We start from the raw sequence: 15,104 nt of genomic DNA on the forward strand, positions 1-15,104 counted from the left end.
TCTGCTTTTTCAACACAGACAAGGTGTTTTTGAAAGCAGCCATAAAGAAACACTTTTCTATAATTGGTTAGTCCCACAACTCAGCATACTAATTAGGTAAAAATTTGATCATCTTTTTCACTTCAACTTTGCTGAATTTCTGATTAGGTTTCAGGAATAAATATTTCTAAACTCACTATTACTGCTTTTGAAACAAACTTCATAATTATTACAAGAATTTTCAGATTTCCTTTTCAGTTGATCTCCCAGTTGTGATTTGTAGGTTAGCTATCCCGGGTGCACTGTGCTTAGCCAGTTTAATGAGAAACCAGAATTCAGCTGACAAAGACTGATCCTACAGCTCGCTGAGAGTTTCTTCCAAGCATGATGACTGCCACCAATTTCATTAGGGTTTGACATTACTCAGTGTTTTCAGAGATTCTCAAGAGTCATTCTTTATTTGTGTTTATACCATATTAAAATAACTATTGTAATTCAAACTCTTGTATAAATATCTGAGAAGTGTCAGTAATAAATAGTCCTAATTAGTAGACAGAAATAAAGTAGTTTAATCTAAACTCCATGAGCACAAGAAACAGATGGGATTAAGTGCTAATAATTCTCTTTTTTAATAACAAGCTCTTTTTTCACTTTTTAATATCTATCATCGCAATTGAATGTTTTATTTTCCAAACATGTTTTCAGTGAATTGCAAGCTTCTTGGGAATGTAGCTCAAATTCTCCTAATGAAGATGCGACTCTTGTTAATTAAATTAATCCATTTTAATTAATATCTGTGCCCAGGAAGTGAAAACCTAAATTTGCTTCCTTCCTCTGTTCCTTTGGGGAACATGAGCTTCTGTATATGTAAAGAGGATTTAGCCCTTTTGAACCAAACACAAATGTTTTTAAAGAGACCTACTCATAATACTCTATTAATAACAGGTATTCAGTACATTTCTACAGTTCATCCACAGATCAAATCTATGATCTGATTCAGTTAGTCCTGTGTTTCCAAAGTGTGTTGGACTACCATGCATTTGCTATACAGTGCTATGTATTTGTAAAGTAGGTCATGTACTTCAGAAGAGCATCAAAATGATTTAATACATAATGGAAACATACAGTATGGCTGCAGAAAACCCGATTTTTATCTAGGAACTGAAATGGTGCACCCAGGCTGTAACAGTCCATAGATGTGCACACACTAGATCTGATCCATCTCAAGTTTTTCTGCACACAAAGCCTGGCTGTGCCGTGCAAGAGCAACAAGTTTTTGCCTGGGGAATAAGTTTTTTCCCCAGAAGCTTCAGTCTGATTGTGCATATCTTAACTGATACTCAACTCACCAAGTCTGCCTAGGTAATCCTAGGAACATATATGACTGTCCTAAATTAAACTGGGACTTCTCCAACAGAGTGTAGTATCCCTGTACTCTGCATTTTGTCCAGTGGTACATAATCACCCTATTCTGCCATCAAGTCAGAGGTCTGGGTGAAAATGAAAAAGTAATTTCAGCATCGGTTTCTCATCCTTCAGGTCAATGAGTCTTGCTTCTCTCTCTCTTGCTATGAGAGCTGGACAGCATGGGGCTGTTTTATATTCTGAATTGTCACAAATAGCACTTAGTATTCACTAAAAAGCTATTGATCTCTCTCCCTCAAGTCCTAAACCTACTTGTAAATCAGTACCTCACATTGAGTGAAGCACTGGAAAATAATAAGAAATACTGGATTTAACAGTTTCTCTGAAAAGATACTAGACCCCTTACCAGTGACCACTGCTGTTGACCTAATGTCCCATCATTACTGCAGTCCACAGACAAGGCTCCTGGTTTGATTAAAAGTGTTCCTACGTGAAAGGTTCGATTTCACCTTGTGCTTACATCCAAAATGAGATGATACTGCTCAGTGCTTGACTTTGTTTGAACTCCCATCTGGCTGGTAAACTTCAAACAACACTGGCAGCCTTCACAGATCTGATACAAGAGTGGATGTCAGTGCTGTTGTTCAGTAGGCACACTGTGGAGGAAGGAGGCATATTTAAGCGGATTAGTTCAGGCTTGAAAGTGCCCAGGTTAGCAGAGAGGTTGCTTCACAGTTGTATCTGAGCTTTCAGAGGTAGATTCTTGAGCCTCCACTGGCTGCAGAAGAAACTTGAAGTCCTGCCTTTGTAACTGCTAGATGCATGAAGCTAGATCCTTTCTTCTTATCTTCCTCCAGGAAGATTTTTCTTTTCAGGCTGACTCAGATATGCTTTTGGAGGCTCTGAAGGGCTGATTCAGAGATTTGGGGGATCTCAGCTCGCTAATTAAACAGTTTTGTTTTCAGACTATGTCCTTGACAGCACCTTAGGACCCTCAAGCTGCTTTTGTTTGCTCTGTGCAGCTGATTTCAACAGTGCTTAGCCAACCTGCAAGCACCACGTGCTAGTTCTCACTGTTCATTACCCTACCTCTGTTTGATTGCTCTCACCCAATCCTGGATTATTGCACTGGCAAAGAGATGGTTTGATAAATGATTGTTTTACTGTTGTCTGAAATCTGTCAGTGTGACCAGCATTATGGAAGGAAAGAACATGAAGTTTATCATTTATGCCTGAAGAAAGAAACTTCTTATAAGAAAAAGAAAACTAAGTTGGTCTGACCCATCTCTCTCTCTTTTCTCTTGTCTTCATGGCTTTCATATTCTGAACCTGTTTCAGCTGGGTGGCTTATATTAATACATCGCCTACCAATCAACTAGGCTGACAGGAAAAAAAAAATCAAAGAGAATGTCAGAAAATGGTGGCATAATTCTGTTCCCAGCTGGAGAACTCTTCATCTGTCTTGTCAGAGTTAGAGACACGATATGGGTCACAGAGAACTCACTATACTGACAGTTGTTACTTTTGGGATTAGATCGATATTTGTCTGTTTCCAGGAATTAATAGAACAACTGCCTGCAGGAATATATTGTAGAGGTAATTTTTCTATCAGTGCAGGATGCTTCTGAATTTAATTCTGCTCTTCAAGGCACCATTTACTTTTCTAATACTTAAAGCCACATGCACTGCTCACAAGAAATCCTGCAGGTAAAGAGAAAACAGAAGAATACATGTTAAAGGATTAGGTGTAATATGAATTGTGAAGTCTTATGTAAAACAGATAATCATATTTTTTGAGATGTTTTGCAAAGAAATTTTGCAGTTGGCAGGGCATTTAAGTTACCTGTCACTTACACCTTGAAGATCAGCAGAGAAAACCTAATAATACTTGCACTCTTAAGAATGATTGTCTTTGTAAAGCGGTTATCTTTGCAGCCTTATACAAGGCAAAAAATGTCAGGTTTGTCATCTCCAATAGCTTCTTTATAAAGTGCAAGTGGCTTAATTTCAAAGGACCAAAATGAATAGAATATTTTCTTTCTTTCTATTTCTAATTCCTTTTCTGGTATACTCTTCAGAGAGGGAAAAAAAAAAAAAAAAAAACAGCCAAATGCTCTATGCTTCTCCACAGTAAATGTTAGGAAAAAAAAAAAATCACTGAAAGAACAAGATCAATGTAAACAGATAATGTCATTATGTTTCAGTGTATGGTAACTGATAGTATAGGTTGACTGCCAGTAGTAACTGTTGTACCTAGGATACAAAACTGGAGGCAAAACCAGGTTCTGTTCATTGTTTTCCTTGTATCAGCCTTTTCACTTCCCCAACATAATGCCCATATTTTAAAAGATATTTTGCAGTTTGTCCTTGAAAATTGTTATTAATGGCCTTGTTAAGCAGGGAGAGGATTACTACTTATCTATTTTATATTTATTCCAGTTTCTGCTTTAAACATTGCTTTGTGCAAATATACCATGGCATTTAATTCCCTCCATTTATACATTTGACTTATTACATTTTTTACAAATACTTATTAAGTTATTTCAGTCCTGCATGTTCCCTAGCTATACAATCTTATTTATGATTTCCTTTTTGTTCTCATCCATTATAGATGCTAAAGCAAACCTGCAAAGCAAATCTACCTTGCTTTGCTACCAACGTAGATTTGAGCATGGTCAGTTAGTGCTGTGGTCTAAACTGTCATAGAACAGGTCCTGGAAGTATTGGAGGAGTAATCAGCCCAGGAAGAAAAGTGTGGTGAAACTCTACTTTCTCCTTTGAATCCTCTCTGGCTGTATGCTAACCTGAAAGTGAGGTATGGAATGTATAGCTAAAATAACATGGTGTGGGCTAATTTTGTTTACTGCTGGGCACGACTTCCCAGCAGAGCTGAATAGATATATCTTCTGTCGGTCTACTACTCTGAAAATAAAATCATCAAGTCACTCCCACAGGAAATGGTTATTTTCTCTGTACTGTTAATGCAGTTATTTAGAACAACTAGGAGTCCAGGAACATAAAAACAAGGCTGAAATATTTTGAAGTATTTAGGCGACAAAACCACACAGATAGTGGATTGCCTATCATAATGATCTTGGCTTCTTGGCTGTATCACTTTCTTATGTAGCGTAATACAAAAATATTTCTGACTGTGTCTAGAAGAGATCATAGCTCAGTATGGCTGGATCTTTGTAGCAAAGGGGTACCAGCAGTTTCTAAACAGAATCCTTCTAGTAAAAAACAAGGATCTACATCTAAGATTGAGGTTTTGCTAACGGAGATATGATAATCCCAAACCAGTGAAGCTAAGTGGAAAGATGTGTAGAATTGTTTGAGCACTGAAAAGATGCCGAGAAACCCACGACAATAAATAATCTGTTCCACTTCAGTGATGGAAACTGATTTCAGGCATATCTAGAGAGATGAATATGATTAACAGAATTTCAGTTTTGTGTCTATTAGGAATCAAACTTTGGACTGACAGCCACTGTTTGATTGTTTTCAACTATTTTTTACCATCTGATTAATGTCAAATTTTTTTATCAATTTAAATTTGCTCTGCTGAATGGAAGCTTACATGTCAGAGATTCTCCATCACAGAAGCGAATACCTTGGCTGAAGATAAGATGATCTATTAGAGAAGAGCCATATCCAAAGGTAGCAGAACAGCTGTACCGAGTTTTTTCTAGCCTAATAGGGAATTGAATCTATTTCAGCCTTGGGACAAAATACTGCATCACTTGTGTTTGAAGAAATGACTGCAGAACATTTGCTACCATTGATCATTTACTGCTCTCTTTTCTGGCTTTAACACTCTAATGTCCTCCGTCTTGAACAGTGGGTTGTGTGAACAAAATGCACCTGAGTGAAGTTTTGCCAGTAACTTTTTTGCACGGTGCCCTTTCAGAGTGCACTTATCATTACAGATATAGAGAGCAGAGAAGGAAAAAGTGCTGCTTGGTATTAGTTCTACAGTGTAATCAGAGTTCAGATGTAAAATGTATTTTCCAAAAGAAAACAAATGCCAACTTCTAGTGGCCAGAAATTCAAGCACTGAAAGTTGAAATTATTAATTGTAATACAGAAAAAATACCCCATTAAGACCATAGAAAATGAATAGTACTTTCCCTGCCAGTACTCAGCCAGTTTATCTTTGAATAGGAAGAAAATTATTTTCTTAGAGGCGATCAAATATTTATATTACTTGCATGTGTTTCCCCTATTGATAGTAGATGATCACAGAGGGCAAAGGTGAAAAAATGGATTAAAAACAATACTGCACAAGTAATGTTGCATGCACTAATATTACATGCTTCATTGCATCTTTGGTTATTCATTCTTTACACCAGTCCTCTGGGACAAAATCAATGAGACATTTTATGTTATGCTTCAAAGTCGTCATAATTGTTTGTTTGGAAGCAACATTTTTTTTCCCTTTTGTCAACCAAGCAATTTGCTGAAGTACTCGATTTTGTAACAACAGTCAGGAATAGAGCCAGAAGCTTTTTAAAAATAATAATTTGAGGAGGGGAAAACCCAACAGCAACAAAACCCTATGCTGAAGTGCTGGCTTGTTTATAACATGGAATTCTCCCCAGTGGGGAATCATAATGCAAAAAAAAAAAATCCCAATAACACTTTCTTCAAACATCAGTGTTAAGCATTATTTATAATATCTGTGTGACAACAAGGTGTCATTGCATAATTAAAGCGCCTCAGAAGATGTGTACAGCAAGGCATCCCACTGTCAATTAGCTGCTTGAGTGGTCAAGTCTCCACATAAAAGTTCTGAATATTATTTCTTATGAGAAAAGCAGCACTGTGCTTGACCCTTTCTGCCTTCTCAATGGGTTTTGCTTTTCTTTTTTTTTTTCCTCCCCACTATATTGTCTGAATTTGTGCTTTTTCTAAATGTCTGAGTTGTTACGGACTACCATTTAAAAATGACTAATCAGTATGATATTTGTATCTGTATCAACACCCAGAAGCCTTGACAGAGGTTGCAAAGGCAGTGGTTCCAGACATTGTACAAAACACTTGGTAATGAGCTTCTCTAGTGCTTTTCTTAAGATGTCAAAATGCTTTATTGTCAGTCCCGGTCCGTCTTGTGTGTGTGGGAATGGAGGCATGCAGTAGTGAGGTGCTTCCCTGTAGTCAGCGAGGAGGCCAATAATATCAGTCAGGAAAGAAATGAGGCTTGAAAATCTGGCAAGGCTTCGTCCATGCCGTCATGTCCAAAATGCTATAGCATGAAGCTAGGAAAAGACACCTCAGGTCTATCTCTGCAGCCCATGACTCTAAACCAAGGCCTCCTCACTAATTAGGAGGTTATTCAGAAATGGCTATAACTGAAGCATATTAAAAAAAAAAAAAAAAAGGCAGAAGTATATTGTTAACATCCCTCTGTCAGAGTAAGGCCCTCTGGGGATGCTACTTGGCTGCTTGTAAGTGTATTTAACATAAAGCAGAGATGATTGAAAAATGTAGCTTGTAGCTCCCTGGGGCAGTTTGCCATTCACAAGGATATAGGACAGTGAGCAGTACTGGAAGGAGATACTGCAGCCAGCCTTCTCCATGATGGCCCTGCAGGCAAGAAAAGGCTTGTGTATGCTCTGAATATGATTTGATGATTAGATCCTTTAGCACTTGTCAAAACCACTTATTTACAACTCTTATTAAATTATTTTGTATGCCCTAGTATGAAATAGTTGTTTCTTAAGATTTGATAAGGTGCATAAAACTGCAATGCATTTTAAGCACTGCATAAATGCAGAGATGGTGGAGCTGTAAGGCCAAATTCATTAGTGGCATTCTATCGAGTTCAGTGGGCTTATCCCATGGATGAAATTTGCATGTATTCTGTAAAATAGGTAAGTATTTGACTAAAATTAGCCAAATCCTCCAGAGCCTAATGGAGCGCTTATAGGCTCTGGCAACTTAACCCAATGTTTAATTTGCACTAATCTAGCCAAGACTGCAGAAGCATGAAATATACTCTACAGGGAGAGCACTGCTCTTTGAAGTTAGTGGCTTAATTCCCATTGTCTCTGATGGGAGCAGGACTGGGTTTTATGTGGCATTTACTCCTGTTATTGTAGACAGAAATCTTTCTACATATGAATTAATTTGGCCTGTATTCCAATCTTCGGAATTTATTAAAACCTTGTTAACTTTCAGGAGAGCCTGCACAGCTATGCTTATGAGTACTACGTATTTTCCATGTAGATATCATGGACTGAAAAATGGGGTGTGTGTGTGTGCATGCAGACAGCTAACAAGCTAGCTAGATAATAGCAGTGGAAAGAAAAGTGAAGAAAAGAAAATAGCTTTTTATATAGCAATGTGAAGTCAGTTGACACATAATCCATTTTTTTATATATATATATATATTTTTGAGGGAGATTCTGTAAGTACCATGAATTCAAAATGGATTATTTGATTGTGTTCACCTTCTTTCAGATGCTCACAGCTTTGAGGTCAGCTTATCCTCTGCACTGTGATGGTCTCAGGGAAGGATGCGGTGATGTTGCTGGCTGCAGCTGTCCCAGCTGGGCAAGGGTCTACAGCCAGCAGCGGGCAGCTGGGAAGTGGTTATGGAGCACTCCAGTGTGCAATGTCTCAGCCAGATAAGTGACTGTTTCAGTTTATCCTTTTGACAAGAGCAGAGGTTTTCTATTTTAGACAGTCACAAAAGGTGAGTACATAGTGTTTAGGGGAAAGGCAGCTCAAGCAGTGATCTGGACACCGAGAAATAGGGAAAAGGAAGAAAAAGTCTTTGAAATGATCCCACTTAACCGTCAAATAACTATTACCATGGCACAAACCCAAATTGATATGCTACCTCCACAACACTTTGATTCACTCCTGCAGCCAGGTGCCGAGAGTGCCTGTAATAATACAGGGTGTTACAACAGAGAAGCACATAGGGGGGCAGACAGGGAAGACAGTAGTCAGAAAGCAAGCTGTCTGCTGTGCAGGCAGGGCAGATACTTCAAACAGTAAGGAAATCTTTTTCAAGGAAGTTCTTGTCAGGAGCTACACAAGAGTTCCCTGTGATGTTAATGCCCACTGTTACTACTCTCTCCCACTAAAAAGAACTTTTGTCCTGGTGAGGCGACTTTCCCCATGATGGGGTGACAAGCTATCCCTGATCCTTTTTGTTTTATTACTTGCAGATTTCCTGCTTCTCTAACCCATAGTGACTGCTTCTTTGACTTGAAAGTTCACAGTGGCAGAGCCACTAGCCTTGCTTTACAAGTGCAGAGAGGCACAGGAAGAGTTTATTTTAGTCCTAAGAAGCAACATATATTCACACACTTTGATTCTTCCCCTTAAAATCTATCTGAAAGCTCCAACATCCAGCAGGGCTGTATATAAAGAAGAGGGACTACTCTTTCCTTTTCTGCATCTTGGTTTCAATGCTTTCTGTCAGTGGATACCAACAGCAATCTACTACTGGAGGAATCACTGCAGCCTTTAGATGCAATTTCCAAAGCCTGTTACCTCTAGGCTACATTATAATATGCCAGTATCATCTGTTACTCCAGCAGTTCCTAGTATTTACCTTAACAGCTCTCAAGTCAAACCTGCCTTCTTATACCTGAGGTGCAGCTCAAGGCAGGTGAAGCAAAATCAACAGAAAAATCCTGAAGATCCTCTTTTTCCTCCCTCTCACTCCTAACCTAGCATGAGAAGAGTTGATGTGGAAATGGATGAGGGAAAGTCTGACTCAAGAAAATACTGTGGGCAAGTGATAGGGGAGATGTGACTGTGGGAATGCTAATGTATCAGCCCCACTCTCTCACTGGTACAACCCTCATTGCACTGAGAAAATTGGTTTGTATTTGATTCTGCTGATGTAGCAAACCAAAACAGCAAGTCAATTTATGATAAAGGATGGAAAAAAGAAGTGACCTGGTTTACTAATCCCAGAAGAGACAGGACTATATTAACCAAACCTGCAACCTCCATGAATGAATCAATTTAGTTCTTACACCCTTATCTTGATTTTTTTTTTTTCATTTGGACTCTTACAGTCTGGGTTTGCGCGTACTGTAAACTTCCATGGTATTCAGATACTTTTCCACATGAAAACTGGAAAGGATTCCAGACAGGATTCCATTCTGCTTCTTTAAATCTTCACAGATGATCCAGATTTCAGACAAAATTTATGGCACACAGTCAGTGTAGCTGACTGATCTTTTTTTACGGTTGCATATTCTGAGGCACTTATTGTATCTCAAAGCATTTTAAGAGATGGAGACATTTATCAGAGTACCTTTGAGACGATTGTAGCTACAGGAGAAGCCCTTTAATTGGGAGATTGCATACGATGATATTGCATCCTAAATGCGCAAGAACAAAAAGAACAGAAATAAAGGAAATAACCTGCAAAATGAAAATGTCATGAATAAGAAAGGATCATAATTAGATTATAGCTGTATTTCATCTTAACCTTACCAACATTTAATCTTGATATCACAATTTTTACACTAAAATGTTTAGTCTTGGGATTTCTCTGGCACCTTCTCATACACATTTTCTATGTTAAATTGTATATAAATCAGGTCAGCTTGGGGTTTCTGGGGTCTGCTTTGAAGAACTGGGATTGCTCGGGTTAACCCCATGGAAAACATTAGAGTTAACCAGTCCTTATCCCTTCCTCTTTCATTCTGAAGCAAGTTATTGTTGAAAATTTGGACTAAACTTCAGGAACAAAACAGAGCTTAAGCCAGCCTGAGTCCTACCTAACTTCAACAGCAGTGTAACACTACTGTGCACTTCTCTGCTTGTCAGCAGTCAAATGCCTCCTTAGCATGGCCCAGTCACTGAAAGCATTTATCTCTACACACATGTGGCCTCCAATTAAAAATATTGTCCCAGATTCCAAAGAATATATTCAAAAACCTCCCCTACCTGTACTTGTAAAAGAAAAAACTGTGTCTACCAACTGCAGAAAACACACTTTCACCTTCATCGTTCTAATTAATCCCTGCAGAGACTCACAAAAATCTCACCTTTATTAGTATTATAATTCCTACTCTGTGACTGTAGCAAGGAGCTTACTTGTACTATTATTCTGCATTAAATGAATACACAGGTTCTGCTGGGAACTTTTTCAGGATAAAATGGCCCTAGCTATTCCGTGGATGCTGTTATAAACCAGAGTCCTGAAGAGTCTAGCTGTACTTGAGTGACTGACTTTGGACATCAGTGGCAAAATGCTGGGAATCTGAGGAAAAAACTTAAGACTTCAGTTTAAAATACAAATACCACTCTCTGATTTTTGCAGTGCAATACTTATTGTGACAAGCAGATTATTTCTAGGCACTTGCAGATTTTCCTCACCTAAAATCATTTAGTGCTGCAGAAGGAATAGACACTTCTGCAGACTTTTTATTGTTTTAAAATTTTAGCATTAGGGAATTATCATATTTACTTTAGGACAATGTTATGTCCTATTTTGTGTTGGGGAGAAATTCTACCCAAGGAAAAGTAACCTAGGATCTGGTGCCAACAGGGATGACTCAGAGACGCTATGAAGGAAAATAAATAAATAAAATGCTGCAAGGCCTGCAGCTAAGATAAGCTGATTCATTGCCATGGAGCCATGTTGCCTCCAAGGTACACTGATTAGGTGGACAGACCAAGCGTGTACCAGAGCAATGTATTGTTCCATTAATTAACAAACAAACAAACCCCACTCAAAATAAAATAAGAAACATTCCTCTTATATTTTATATTGCCCCTAAAGAACATGTATGCATATAAACCCCTGGTTTAGCCTTGGTGACTACATGGTCACTAGAAGGAGCTGATTTCTAATACCGTGAGAACAGACTGAGACAGTAAAACTCATTAGTGATTAATTTTTAAAATATTTATTGCTTTCACATGCAAAAATACAATGTTGTATATACATTTATTGTACTGACTGTACCAAATATGCTAATTCTGACTTTCTTTTTCTTCAAAAAACAGGTATTCCTGAAATACCCATGTACTCCTTTATCCATCATGTAAGAGCAGGAAAGGTCTACTCTTAACAGAAGTGGAATTTTACACCTGCTCAATTTACATCAGTTCAAATGGTAACTATCTCACAAAAGCTTGTAATATATAAGACAAAACAGTGCACCAAATCCCTGCTGTTTAGGCTGTCTCGGTAATGTGGCCTAAGACTGTTGGGAAGTTTTCCAGCAGGCCCATCAATTTGTAACTATTACAAGTTTGATGAATGCCTTTTAGCCCTAATTTGCTTTTATCATCATCATCATCCTTGACAGGTACTGAGTGGTGTAACAGAGAGAAAGAATTTCCAAATTCCTAGCTTCTGTGTCATCTCCATGGCACAGCTCTAGGCCTCACTCGTACAAATGTACCTGCAAAGTACATTTTAAACAAGTACATGGGAGTGTTTTTTTTTTTCTGGAAATTTTTAAAAATTAATTCAAATCAATTTGAAAATCGTAATTTATGTAATACTTAACCAGAGAGGAGACTACATCATTCACCAAAAATTAACATCTAATGAATATGAACATCATGTCTGTTCTCAGTGTGAACAGTCATATTCAGAAATACATGTTGCAGAAATCTTAGATCCGAAGTATCTTCTAGCTTCTGTAGCTCTTAAAATGATGCTACAAAAGTATACCAGAATGTGTGATTTTGTTGCAGGAGCTTACCTTAACAGGATACCATTATCTGAGAATGTCAGTGGTTGTCACCAATATTGTTCCTGCTTTTGTGTCACTGAGAGTAACGAGAAACAGAAAGTTACAGAGATGCAGGCAAAGACTGAAATCACTCCTTTGTCAATCTTGCCTACATTATTGTGTTTTGACCTGGAAAATACTTTCACATCAATTAGCCCTTTTCAAGATTTGGAAAACACTCTCCATCCATGTTGTTTTCCTGTCATATTTCAAAGGGTCACAGTAATTTGCTTTTAGTGAGTTTTTAGGCAGAGGAAAAAAAAAAAATCATTTTATGTGAAATTACAGGGTTTTGCAATCAGTGGATGTTCAAAAACTTTGGAAAGGAAAAGGATGCTTTGACTTACTGAAACTTTTGTGGGAATGATATACATTATCTGGGTATATATGTGGAAGTGGCACTTGGTTATTTAATGTGTTTCTGTAAAAGTAAGTGAGATACTGGATACTTGCTTCCTCTAAGTCTAGATTTATTTAGTTCACATTTATTCTACTGAAGCCATTAAGAGAGTATGTTTAGGAGTGTTTTTTTATTTTTTTATTTATTATTGTTTCTTGAATTCTACAGGAAAATAATTACATATTGTAAACATCATGCAGAACATTGAGATTCAATGTGAAACTTTCCTACAGCTTTTAATTAAATTCTTCTTTTTTTTTTTTTAATCTGAAATTTTACACCAAACTATTTCAGTTTGTTGCTTAAAGGCATAAGAGATTTTAAAGATATATCTGAATGCTCAGAGGTATATTGTTTAGGACCCTGATGGAGGTCTTAAATTCAAATAAAGCTTTTCTGAATTTTCTATTTGCATAGAATTCTCACAAGGCAGCTACTGGAGCTGGAATAAAACAAGTTCAGTACTCTTGAAATTGAACAAGACAGGACCTGTGAGCTAGTCAGTATGTATAGCAAATGGTAGGAAAGTCAGGAGGAACATGTGACATCCCTTAAATTATGTATCAAATATACATGTTCTGTAAAGAAAATACTTCCTTGAGAGAATGCTTAAATGATGCTATTCAGCCTTTTGCCTGCCACCTTTTTCTTTGGCTCTGCCCTTTAAAAAAAGTCTTAATAAAGCTTTTCCATTATTAATTATAGTCATGAGTCTGCAAAACAAAATGTTCTGATTAGTGAACTTCCTCACAAAACTTCTGGGAAATCTCAATATCCTCCACCCGATATCCTTCCTAATGCCCAGTACTTTGCAGATTTAGTATTAAGTGATCAAATAGCAGCCCAAAGCCATTCAAGGTAATTGAATCCCATGATTTGGGACCAGGTGTACAAAGATGTTCAAACTAATTATTTAATAATGAAAACAATAACCAGTGTAGTTAAATCTCTTGCTGATTTTCTAATGTTTATTAATTTAGGCACCTGTGTCTTCTGCACCACTTTCATTCAAAATGCTTACAAGGATATGAACAGCATATAAATTTACAATGAATGTGATTACCTTGATACACACTCTAGGTGCTTAAGTGATTAGAAGAGCATTAGTATTTTAATTGTTATATAGATTCCATTCTTGTGAGTCTGCTTATGACATAGCTGTTTAAGATCCTAGGTAGACATCAAGGTGCAGAATTTTCATTAAAAACTCACTCTACCATTTTCCACTACCCCTTTACATGGCCTCATTTAAGAAGTATCACAGAATTTTTCCTTAAAATATAGGCAAATACAACATTCATAGTTAAGATAAATTAAAAAATCAACACGAGCACCTTACCAGCAGAAAAATCATTTGCCCTTTCACTCGTGTAATTTTACTTCATTCTGTTGCGTTTATGCAAACAGCATTGAAGAACCATCTGAGAGAAGGGAGGCTTATAATTAATATGATAAATCAGCAAGATAATTTATTCCAAATCAGTTTGTATCTTATTTTCCAAGGGCTGTATGGTAGTGCAGATGTTAAACCTTGCACGTTTCTTTTCCCTGCCCTTTCTTCACTTAGCTATCTATAATGTTCTAATTACCTTCTATACCTTCAAGGCAATTCACATTATATTATTTTATTTTGCTAATGCACCTGCATAAAGAAAGAAAACTGGAAGTGGTAGACTTGAAACAGTGTAGAATGACATCAAGATTAAAATTCTTGGTGTCTTCTCTTTTTTTTTTTTTTTTTTTTTTTTTTTTTTTTCCCCACTATGTTCACTGTGACTAAATAATAACTACTAGAAAGAAAAGTTTTACAAGAGGGAGTTACCCGTTACTTTTTATTTGGTCCCAACACTGCTAATTAACAGCAGAGATGAGGTCTTGTAAAGGTATTAAAAATCTAACAAAATCTGGTTTGGGCTTCTATTCTTATTCTAGAAGCAGAATTCTTATACTACTATGAAATGGGCTGCTTTAGCCTTAAAATCATAAAGAAGAAGTATGAATTTAGCAGAATAACAACACGATTTATCAGCATGAACAAAATAAATCGACAGTATTAACTGTATCATTCCAGCAGTCTACACAGCAGTCCTAATGCCTTAACAGAATGTGTGAAAGTAAATGAAATGGCAGCATGATTACACTGATTACAGTGGTTGCAAATATGTTAGGCTACATTCATGCTTCAGTGCGGCTGTAATTATACTTCAAAGAAATGCTGTGCACAGGCTGCTTCATTCTTATGGCATCCCTGCTGTTTGTTTCCTCTTATTTTGTTCTTAGCATCATAGGTCCCAGTCCTGCAGACACTTACTCATAGGTGTAACTGTCTTTGTTTCACTGGTGGAAAAAGACACATTTTGTTCATATCAGTAGTACTGGCTGTAAACTCTTCCAACTCGTGTATGCTGCTACAGAAGTGCCATCAAACGATAGGTTTTGGTATGATTTAATACCATTTCTAATCTCCTATAGAGTAACCCTACCGAGCTTTCATTAAAGTGGTTGGTAAAGAGTGTAGGGAATATGGCTGCTCGATATCAAACAGTTCTCCGTCTTGCCCCTAGGTATTAGTACTGAATGGAAGAAATCCAAACCTTTGTGATTTGACTTTGATTAGTGCTGCCTCATGCTGCAAGCAGTAC

The sequence above is a fragment of the Aythya ferina genome (genome assembly GCF_964211825.1).
Source record: "Aythya ferina genome assembly, chromosome: 12".
Classification (NCBI taxonomy): domain Eukaryota; kingdom Metazoa; phylum Chordata; class Aves; order Anseriformes; family Anatidae; genus Aythya; species Aythya ferina.